Source organism: Rattus norvegicus, chromosome 19, assembly GCF_021556685.1.
Source record: "Rattus norvegicus strain SHRSP/BbbUtx chromosome 19, alternate assembly SHRSP_T2T, whole genome shotgun sequence".
NCBI classification, from domain to species: Eukaryota; Metazoa; Chordata; class Mammalia; order Rodentia; family Muridae; genus Rattus; species Rattus norvegicus.
The window spans coordinates 27016767-27028027 of record NC_141552.1 but is presented as its reverse complement, the minus strand read 5'-3'; the positions used below and the strand labels follow the sequence as shown (position 1 = coordinate 27028027).

At 39.9% G+C, this 11261-nt stretch overlaps 1 protein-coding gene across 2 annotated transcripts in view; it reads left to right on the top strand.

Annotated features, from left to right (window-relative positions):
* The window catches only part of LOC147999291 (uncharacterized), a 166504-nt gene that overhangs the window by 141156 nt on the left and 14087 nt on the right, over positions 1-11261 (top strand). Inside the window, exon 1 of one of the 2 annotated variants that reach the window (XM_087596539.1) lies at positions 4247-4884. The exons of the other annotated variant lie outside the window; for it this stretch is intronic. The gene's annotated coding sequence lies outside the window, so the exon portion shown is untranslated. Of the gene's footprint in view, positions 1-4246; positions 4885-11261 lie in introns of those variants that run through there. 2 annotated transcript variants of the gene reach the window in all.

Below are 11261 nucleotides of genomic sequence, written 5' to 3'. Positions count from 1 at the left end.
TTAAATCAAGCTGACACAATGTGAACCTGGTGGGCTATTTAACCATGCATCTTTCTTCCAACCCCCCCCCCATTCTGAGTTCAGTCCATGGCAGAATTCATTCCCCAGCATCGTAGATATTTCTTTGTATATTTCCACAAGAGCCAGGTTTCTTTCTCTTTTAAATAGAATTAGTTGTAGTCAGTCAACTGTTGCCCTATGTAAGAAATGATTAGTATATATTGTAACTTACCACACTGTATTTGTGTATACAAATACATTATTGGAAATCCAGCATTACTGAGGAATTGGAAACCAGCGCTGTGGCCTTGCCTTTCTGTGCCTAGTCCTGGCTCACAGGCAGCAGGGGGCAGACCTTAATTTCCTCTTCAGGGACAGAGTGATGGTGAATGGGCACTGAGCAGGCAGAGAAACACAGCTGAGGCAGCTCCTTTCAGGTATCAAACACATCATCTCCTTCCCATCTTAAGGGCTGTTGCTGAGGTCTTGCTCCCGTACCTACCTTAATAGCAGCAAATTTGTTACACAGCAGCCAGCTCTTTCCTATTGTTCTGTAATACGCCTCCACATCATGGATGCCAACAAACAAACTAACAAAAAACAAAAAAACCTGACATTGAACTGTGTGGTGCTGGTCACATACCCTGTTATGTTCCGTATGTTACGAGGTTTGTTAATCTTAACAAGTTCCCCAACTATGAGCTTCACATAGTACCCATTAGATTCAAGGAAAATAGGAACAATTATGTGTAAAATGACCCGAGTCAGGGCCCATAGACAGCAGCATTTCCAGCACTTGTGCTTTAGCCCATGTGGATTTTGCAATGAGCTGGGCCTAGCAATGTCCAGTACACAGTTGTGAGCTGTTGCTCTGGTTGAACTGTATTGGTGTGTGCATTCAATGAACTACACCTATTTAAATGAATTCAGTGTTCCTGTGGTCTGAGTCCAGACCTCTTGACACCAAATCTTCCTGTCAGCAGCACTTAGGAAAAGAAGCTAAGGTTAGGAAAGGTGACATCTTGTCATAAATTATGTGACAAGAGGGATGGAGAAATGATCCCTTGTGTTAAGAGTCAAGGTGTCCTCTGTAATATTCAGGTCTATACTGGCCCTGTGCATCAGCTTCAAGGACCCATTTCTGATTTTCTTTGGGGTTCCCATGATGATGCACTCAGACATGATTGGAAAGAACCAAAATGGTGGTCAGACTTGATTTATAAAATGCAGGCAACATTGCAAACTTATGTTGCAGGATATTTGATTCATATTATCAGCCCCAAGATAGTGTTATTTACTTTAAAAAAAATTACCTCTGGCAGTTCATTTCAGCACTAGCACAGATATTTTACCCTAGAGCTTTTTTTGGTTGTTTGTTTGGTTTTTGTTTTTGTTTTTGGATGAACAAGTACTTTCTTATTTTGTGGCCCAGCCCTAGCTCTTACTTCTTTGCACAGTCACAGAGAGACCTCAAACATATACTCAGCCAAAGGCCGGGGAATGTAGAAAAGAGCCTAAGGCAATACCACATAATGACATTGAAAGTGGGTGGCCAAAAGGTGTTATACAATTAACCTCACTTCAGTGAGTGATGACATACCAACCTGGTGGCCTACGATTCTGGAATATTAATCAGAATCCTTTAGTCATATTAGATCTTAATAGAAACAAGGAAGCAGTCCTTTCCTGAAGTATATATTCATCATACGTAAAGAAGATATTAAATCCATATACAACTCAGAATAGAATTATCCCCCAAGACTGGAAAGATCTGGCAGCATTAATATTAGAAGCTTCTCCTGTGTTACAGTGGTAAGCACAGAAGAAAGAGGAAGATAGGGCTGAAAACAAAAGCATCAGGCCAGAGCACTGTTTCTCAGGATGAGTTGCTAGGTGAAGGTAAATAAACCTTACTAAGTTTAATACAGTATTACATACACTGTTGTAAGTAACTGGAGCCGAGGCTATCCCCAAAGGTTTGCCTGTCTGTGAAATCTGATACCCTAACTCAGGTGTCTTCCCTGGCCTCAGTGGGAGAAGGTGCACCAGCCCTACAAAAACTTGATGTGTCTTGGTGGAGGCACACTCTGAGGGATATTCCTCTACTCTCTCAGAGGAGATGGTGTGAGGACATTGGGGAGGAACTGTGGGAGAGAAGTAACAAGAGAAAGGACAGCAATTGGGATGCAAAGTGAATTTAAGCCTGAATTAAGGTGAAGAGACACCTTAACTAAGGTAACTAATAAAAGAATCAGTGTGTGCCCATGGCTCCAGGTAGATATGTAGCAGAGGACTAGCTTATCTGGGATCACTGGGACGGGAGAACCTTGTTTCTGAGGAAGCTTCATGAACCATGATATTGGAACTTAGGCCTCTGAGGCGGGAGTGAATTGGTGGGTGGAGGAGCAATCTCATAGGGAGAGGGTGTGGGGGACAGAAGAGGGGGTCATGTAGAGGAACATGGAGTGGGAGATAAATTGGAAATGTAGATAAAGTGATGAAAGAAAACTAAAAAACATCAGACTATGAGTATCATTTAATTCAAGCCTCAAATAATAAAAACATAAATACGAGAGTCTCCTGGTCCTGTTCATGTCATCCTGAATCTTAAAATCTTTTTTCCTCCAAATTCCGTGCCACATGAGGTGCACTGACCTGTCAGCTGCCTGCTTGGATGACAACTGCAGCAGCTTCCCTATGCACTTGCTTTGTAGGAGCACGAAATCTATTGAGCTCCCTTTTCCAAGTTGGAACTTTAATTGGTAAGAGTCTTGCCTTGAGGACACCTTCCACATCTCTACAGTACAGAGGCAGGAGGCTTATCGTTAATAACATTCATCTCCTTAACTATGTCACCCTCCTCTTCAGCACATGAATTTGCTGTGACATTAAACTTCTTAGTGATCTTTTCCACTCTAAGCTGCACATGGTTTTCATGTGTTTGCCCTGTGTGTTGTTCCTTCTCCTGCAGTCTTGAGGAACAGTGACCAAAAGTAACCAAACCACAGACTCAAAGCCATGTTAATACTGTATTGTGTACTATTTTCACAGAGTTGCCTGAGGTGTAAATGGGACATGGAGAATTCGAACATAGTTTGAATCTTAGGCCTTTCACTGGGCAGTCCCTCATCTTCTCTAAAAATTAACCCCATTCTTCTACCATTGAGACCCACCTGCTGCTTAGCTCTTTACCCCTCTGCCGTGGTCTGTTCCATATCTCTTCCTGCCCATGTCTACTCTGAATCTCCTGCTTCAGCTTGCCTCTGCCTATGTCCCTCTCTATGCCCGGAAGTTCTGCCCACATACTTCCTGACGAAGCTCTTGGCCATCAGATCTTTATTACATCCAATCGGCAGTGAGACAACACCTGATACATCTCTTAGCTTGTGTTGAGCTGATGAGAAGGACAAACATCCACAAAATAGCAAACCTGATGATGGGACATAGAAATGACAAGAGAAATCCTGCCAGCACTTAGCTCACTGCCAGTACAGAACTAACAATTGAAAGTTGACACACCTTAGTACAAAGGGAGGTCACCTCAGCATTTCCCCTTTTACTCCAAGAAATACCTTTAATTTAACATTAATAAGCTAGATAAAATAAGAAAACTTATGAGATGCATCAGGTAAGAATTACTGTCACAATATTCTGTCCATTCGTATTTTCAAAATTGGAGAAGGTACTTCGTTATCTAAATTATATTAGTCTAAAATTTTGTACCTAAATCATTTTCTATCACTTTTTAAGCTTTGTATCCCTTATCTATCATAACTTTCATTTATTAACCATAATAAGTCTTCTGAGACCAAATGTACTTTCATTAATTCCAAACAATTTAAGCGTTTATGTCTTTCATCCTTAAAATTTGACACATTTTTTGCGTACAAATTTTCTTTATTCAGCTTCTACACGAAGATTATTTTTGCTCTGATTTAGAGCAGGATGCAAGGGTGGAGTGCAGACCTGAGGGGAGGGCAGATGAATGGAGTTGAGCTGCAGGATGTGAGGTTCACAGAGAATAAATAAGAAGTTAAAAAAAAATAAGAAATAAGCACAGTGGGGATGAAGCTGTGAATACTTGGCATGGGGAGGTTTGGCAGTGGACTGGGCATTTTAGGGGTGGGGTGCATTGGCGTGGGTTCTGGAGTAGTAAGGATGATGTCTGTTCTTGTCTTTTGGGGAAACTCCTCGGTCTTCTCCCATCCCTCCTCCACCTCTACCCCCACCTCCAACCGCCATAACTGCCTCCTACCACAGCAGCGGCTTCTGGGCATCGGCCTCTTTCTGCTCAAGCTCTTCTATGTGCTCGGGGTGGTACAAGCTTTTAAAAATCCCAGGCAGTGGGCAGACCACGCACACTCTCCTGGCATCCCCATCCTCTCTCAGGACTTATGGTGCCAGAGCGGATATCGCAGGAGTTTTAATACTGCTGTGGAGTGTCCATAGAGCCCTGCTTTCTGAGCCTCCCATGTCCACCCTGTTCCTGTCCAGGTTCCTGGCTGTCACATTTCTGCACGATGGTGAACAAGTTTGTTTTTCTGATTCTCATAACAAGAAAAGGTTAAGACTAAACTATCTAATCTTCAACCCCATTCAAGTTCTGAGGAGGAGAAATGTTGCCTGAATAAAAGGAAATTCAGAGCAAACAGCTTCCAAATCTAAAGAAATGACAGAAATTGTTGGCTACCATGGGAGTCAGTCAGCAAATATTCCTGTGTCACTGTGGCATCCACCTTCAACTCACTGGGCCAGGAGCTCTGACAACAATCCTTTGAAGCAGGTCACTTGAAGGACTATCCTATTTTTTTTTCCAAAAACTGGGACACAGACTTCCCCATGATCAACTTCTGCAGGCTGGACAGCTTTCTGGCAGCAGTAGAGGTAAGTGGGTAGTATTTCACCCAATGGTTCTTTAGAGCCCATCATCTTTTTCAGAATAGATTGTGGACACTACCAGGAGTTGAGGTCTCTCCCACTGTGAAAAGCCTTTAACTATTAGGACATCTGAAATGGCAGATTCTTCAGATCTCTAAAGGATTTGAGAACCACCTTTGTATATAATGTCTATCTCAGTGGACAAATGTGGCTTTTTTTCCCCAAGGGATTTACTTCCTACTTAACTTTAAAAACATACACAGGAAGTTAAATAAAGCTTATTTCTGTACCTAACTAAAGCAGTACCAACATGACTGGAAGACTGATTATTTATAGTTGGAAAGTACTAGCTTGAATTCCTTAATTATCCACGGCAGTGTGCAGTAGTAATTTTATAAAATTAGAATTTTACACCACATTGTGAATAAGTTGCATATACTTATATCTTAAAAATGAATTGAATCATTTATGCAAGTACAATTTTAAATTCTATCATCATTCAAAAATCCATGCCATCCTAAAATATTTGAGACTTGGTATTGCTTTCTAGTATAAATAGAGATACAGTGATCTATGATTTTGTCATTTTAATCCCTTCTCCTGATTTCCCACAACATTAGACAGAGAATTGAGGAGAGAAAGAGAAAGGAAGAAAGACATCCCTGATTCGAATCTGCTTTACTGTTTCCTCCCTGACCATGGCCAGTAAGAACTTGCAACCAACCCCCTAACTGACAATAATCATCTACAGCCCACGGCAGACAAATAACCACCCACCCACCCTTCCTCTTGAGAATGAGGGGGTCATGTTCCTTTAAGTTGCTTCCCAATGTGTGTGGGGTGACAACATGTTTTGGGGACCTTTCAACAATTGGGACATTTTCCAAATCCTGGGAGATCTTGCAGTTTCCTATGCGTCCAGACCCTGAATGTGGCAGGATTAACTGAAGTCCTGGCTACATTAACAATGAAAAATACAAACACACATTCCTACCATATGAGGAAGGTCACCGGATATCTACCCCTTGAAGTTTGCTCAAAACAATTAGTCAATTAGCTTTTTATTTATCTTCAGGTCACTTCTTAGTAACCAGGCAGAAAAGAGACAGATTGTTTGCAAAAATTATATCAATTGCTTCTAAGCCAGTCACCAATAGAGTTCCTGCCATCCTTTGAAGTTTCATCAGAGAGGCTCTATTTTGCACAGACTCACAATACTTATGTCTCCCATGTGGCAAACTAAAAGAACTGTTAAGATCTCCTTAAATAATTCAACAGTTTTCCCAATCCAAAGTCTCCCACCCTCCTCCAAAAAATCAAGAGATTCCTCACAAACATCTCCACTCACTTCGGTACCAGTTTATATATCAGTCACATTTCTGTTACTGCAGAAAAATACTATGACCAAGAACAACTCAAGGAATACAGTTCTTCACATTGTGGTAACCAACCCCAACTACCAAATTATTTCATTGCTAAGTCATAAATATAAGGTGGCTACTGTTTGAATTGTAATGTAAATAGCATGTATAAAGTATGTCTCATATGTGGTTGTTCCCTGAAGGGCTTGCAACCCACAGGTTGAAAACTGCACTTGTGTGTGGTGGTGGGAGGGGGGGTTGTGAGTTTTTTGTTTTGTTTGTTTGTTTTCCTTTTTCTCAAAACCCAAATGCTGATAAGAACATAGAACAATATCAGGCTCTTCAATTTTATTCCATTAGGCACTGTGTCTGCTCTCATGATATTAACATGCTGGTTTTTCTTTTTTACTATTCCCCAAAATGAACGTGAAATCATTAAAGGTGAAGCCTCCCGCAGTGCTTTACTGTCTTATTAGTTAGCAGTGTCTGACTGCCCTGCTCAGTTGTGCTTTCATGTGAGTTCTGAGATTTTTTTTTTTCATTCCCATGAAGCTCTGTATTGGGATTATAATGGGATGGATTTAAACCAGTAGATGACTCTGGTAGAATTCGATATAATAATATAAATCATACTGATACATGAAAATGAGAGGCCTCTTCATTTTCTGGTTTCTTCAGTTTTTTTTTTTCCTAATGATTTCATTTTAACAAGTCTTTACTTCCTTAGATATTACAAGATTTTTATTCTGAATGGGTTTGTTTTCTTGGCTTCTTTCGTCATATTTATTGTTGGTATACAGGAGTTCTATTGATTTTACTGTGATTTTAGTGAATGTGTCCATGAGCCATAGGAGTTTGCTAGTGGTTTCGTGGTCTTTATATATGGATCATATCGCCGGCAAATGAGAATACTCTGACTGCTTTCTTTCATATTAACATGCCTTTCCATCTCTCTATTGTCATATTGTTTGGATAAGACTTCACATACTAGTTGAATTAGATGAAAAGAATGAACATCTGTGACTTATTCCTGATTTTAGTGGAAATCCATTATGATTTCCTCCAGTTAGGATGCTGTTGGCCTTGCATATCACCTTTATAATGTTAAGGTATGTCTTCTCCATATCCCGGATTCTCCAGGACTTTTGCATTAATCACTGTGGGATTTTGCCAAAGAGATTGTCTGCCTCTACTGCAGTGATCATGTGTTTCCTGTTCTTGGTTTTCTGTGGTGAATTGTTTATTCATTTGTATTTGTTGAAACATTCTTGCACCTCTGCAGTCAAGCCAGCTTGATCACGGTACCTGACACTTTTGGTAAATGTCTGAATTTTATTTTCCAGGATATTATTGAGAAAATTTTCACTTAACTGTTCCTTCCAATCTTAGTTTCTTTTCTATGCTGTGAAGAGACACCATGAGCAAGGGAACTTGTAGAAGAAAGAGTTTATTTCAGCTTACAGTTTCAAGGATCATGAGTCTATGAATATTATGCTGGGGTACACGGCAGCAGGTAGGACACCATGTTTCTAGAGAACTGGCTGAGAGCTTACATCTTATGTGCAAGTCGGAGACAGAGAAAGTGTTAACTATAGATGGTGTTGAATTTGGAAACCTCAAAGCCCAATCCCATACACTCCTCCAACAAATCCGTATCTTATAATTCTTCCCGAATATTTCCACTAACCAGCAACAAACATTCATATATGTGAGTTTATGGGGGCCATTATCATTCAAATCACCATATTCCACTCCCAATTCCCCATAGATTCTTAAACATATCATAATAAAAATACATTAGCTCAGCTTCCAAAACCCCTGTAGTCTTTCGGTCTCTACACAGTTTATCCACAGTGCTTTTCGACCCTCCAGGAAGTCCCTTAATTATTCCCCTATGAAATCAAAAGGCAAATTGCATACATCCAATGTGTAATGCCAAAAATATGTTATCATTACAAAGGGAAATTGGGAATGTGGTGAGCCAGTTCAAGGCATTAACCCAACAGGGCACAGTCCACATTCTCTACTTCTGATGCATGACAAAGGGATTAGATGGGTCCACTGCTCTGGCTTTGCTGACTGCAACATAATTCCTAAAACTATGTTGTATCGCATAGATCTGTGGTGGTTGTGTTTTCATTGTCACTCATTTCTAGGATTTTAATTTTTCCTTATGTGTTCTCCCTTGGCCCTTTCAGTAGTGTGTTGTTTGTGTTGCTGACCTTCCACGAGAGTGTGTACTGACTGCACTTTCTATTGTGTGATACCAGTTTGATTCCTTTGTGCTTAGATAGAATGCGTGACACTACTTCAGCTTTCTTATCTTTCCTGAGGGCTCTTCTGTGTCCTAATCCGTGGTCAATTTTGGAGACAGATCCACAGGCTGATAGAAAATATATGTATAGTTCAGTGTAGTTTGTTAGGTCCATTTGACTGATGATGTCACTGAATTCTGCTCCTCCTCTTTTGTTTATTTGCATGTGATCTGCCAAGTGGTCAGAATAGACTATTAAAAACAATCACAACCACTATTATAGCTAATGGGTAATTTCAGATCTATCTGATAATTATATATTTAAATTTGTGACTGCTGTGTTTAATATGTATATATTTAGAATTGTAGTATCTTTTGGTAATTGCAAAGTATGAAATGAATGTCCTTACATCTTCTGGACAGGATTGGTTTGAAATCTATTCTGTCAGCTGGATAGAGAAACTGCATAGAATTGCTATAGGGACCTGTGTCTTAGGTCTGTTTCCCTAGTATATCCTCTAGATCTCATGATGGTGATCCTGTTTCTGGCTAAATGTATGTCTGTTTACTGGGGAATTGAGTTTAGTGACATGCAAATATTATTTAAACCTATGTATTTAATTTTGTTAATTTTTGTGGGTTTTATTGGCTTCTTTTGATTGACTGTTCTAGTTTTGTTAAATTATTTCCTGTTTCCTCTGGTATTTTATCCTTCTCTTCAAACTAAAGTATTCCTTTTAGGATCCTCTACAGAGCTGTCTTACTGGTTATACATATTTTGTAAATTTATTCATCATATGCCTTAATCAGCACAGTAGCTGGGCAGCTGCCTGCCCTCCATGGTATCAGATCTACTTTCCAAACAATAACGCTAACTCTTACTGACTGTGTAGCATCTTGGCTGCTCTTTCTTCCCCTTGGACAGCCCTCAGGACCAGGCTCTCCTTCCCTTAACCATGGCTGCTGTCCTCTTCCTCTCTCCTCTCCATCACACATGTTCTTCCTTTATTCTATGGCAGCTTCTTCTTCCTTCTTCCCTCCTCATGATCCTCTCTAGCAAAGCCCTCAAAGCTCACCTCCCCCATCTCTCTGCTGTGCAGCTGTTGGCTGTTGGCTTCTTTATAATCACAGTTAACTGGGAGCAGGGTCAGTTTTTAGAGATAACCAATCTTGAGTTCCACAAATTAGCATTAAAATACAAGCAGAATTAGGCCAATCCACTACAAGGATTTCTTTTGTTTTGTTTTGGTGTAAGTTTTCTTTTACCTTTTCACTTTTTATTTTATTTTTGGCTATTTTTTTATTAATTGGTTATTTTATTTATTTATATTTCAAGTGTTGTCCCACTTTCCAGACTCCCCTCATCATATCTTACATCCCATTTCTGCTCAGCTTTGCCTATATGACAGTGTTCCCCCACCCACACATATCCATTCCCACCTCACAACTCCAGCATCTACTTTTGGTGGGCAACAGGCCTCAGCATAGTCAATGGCCTCCCGCCACATGGGTGCCACTTAAATCAGTCCTCTTCTACACAGTTACCTAGAACCATAGACCCTGTATATACTTTGGCTGGCAGTTTATTCCCTAGGAGCAGGGGGATTGGTGACAGAGGGTCTGGTTAGATATTAAAGACCAATGGTTGCTGCTTTCTCTTCTTTTTCTGGTTATGGGTGAAATGGTGATTGTGTGCTTCATTTTTTGAAATTATTGAGAGATGATTTATTTCTTCCTTTTTCTTGGGTATAGTTTAGCTCATTGTCTTGGAGTTTCCCTACTACAATCCTCTGTTGTGCTTTCTTAGAGAAAAATATTGTTTAAATTTGGTTTTGTCATGAAATATTTTGGTTTCTCCATTTATGGTGATTGAGAATTATGCTGCGTATCGGATCCTTGGTCTGCATTACATCTGCCCAAGATTTTCTGGCTTTTGGAGTCTCTGTTGAGAAGTCTGGTGTAATTCAGATAGGTCTGAACTTGTTTGTTACTGGTTATTTATACCTTACCCCTTTTAATGATCTTTCTTTGATCTGTGCATTCCGTATTTTAATTATTATGTTAATGGAGGAATTGTTTCTGGTATGATTAAATTGGCATTCTGTAGGATTGTTGTACCTTCATGGCCTTTTCTTCCTTTACCTTATGGATGTTTTCTGCTATGATTTACTGAATATGCTTACTGGACCTGTGAAGTGGAAATCTAAATTCTCTTCTATTCTATTATCCTTATGTTTGGACTTTTAATTCTGTCCTGAAATTCATGGATATTTGTATTCAATAAACCATACATGGTTATCTGAGATGGGTATTTTGTGATTCGTGGGGTGATCTCCTTGACCCCAACTCTTACATTTAGTACCACGTTTTATAATGAAACAAGGTCAAGAATGGTGACCTCTTGCCATAAACTATATGAAAAAGGCAGGTGAATTAATGTGTGTCAAGTATCAGTAGATTCCTGGGTGGTTTTTGCTCCGGGTTGGCCATATGCAACAGTTTCAAAAGCCCAAGTTTGATGTTCCTTGGGATTCCCAAGATGATGCACTCAGACCTGACAGACAACACCCAGAATCCTCGTCAAAGAAATTGATTTATAAAATCGAGGGAACGTTACTAAGTCATGTTACAATATATTTGATCACACTGTGATCTCCAAGAATGTATTATTTACTGAAAAACTAGTGTGTGGTATAGCAGGGCCATGGCACAGACATTTAAAGCAAGAGTTGTTTATTCATGTAAACATGGACTTAATTACGGTATGG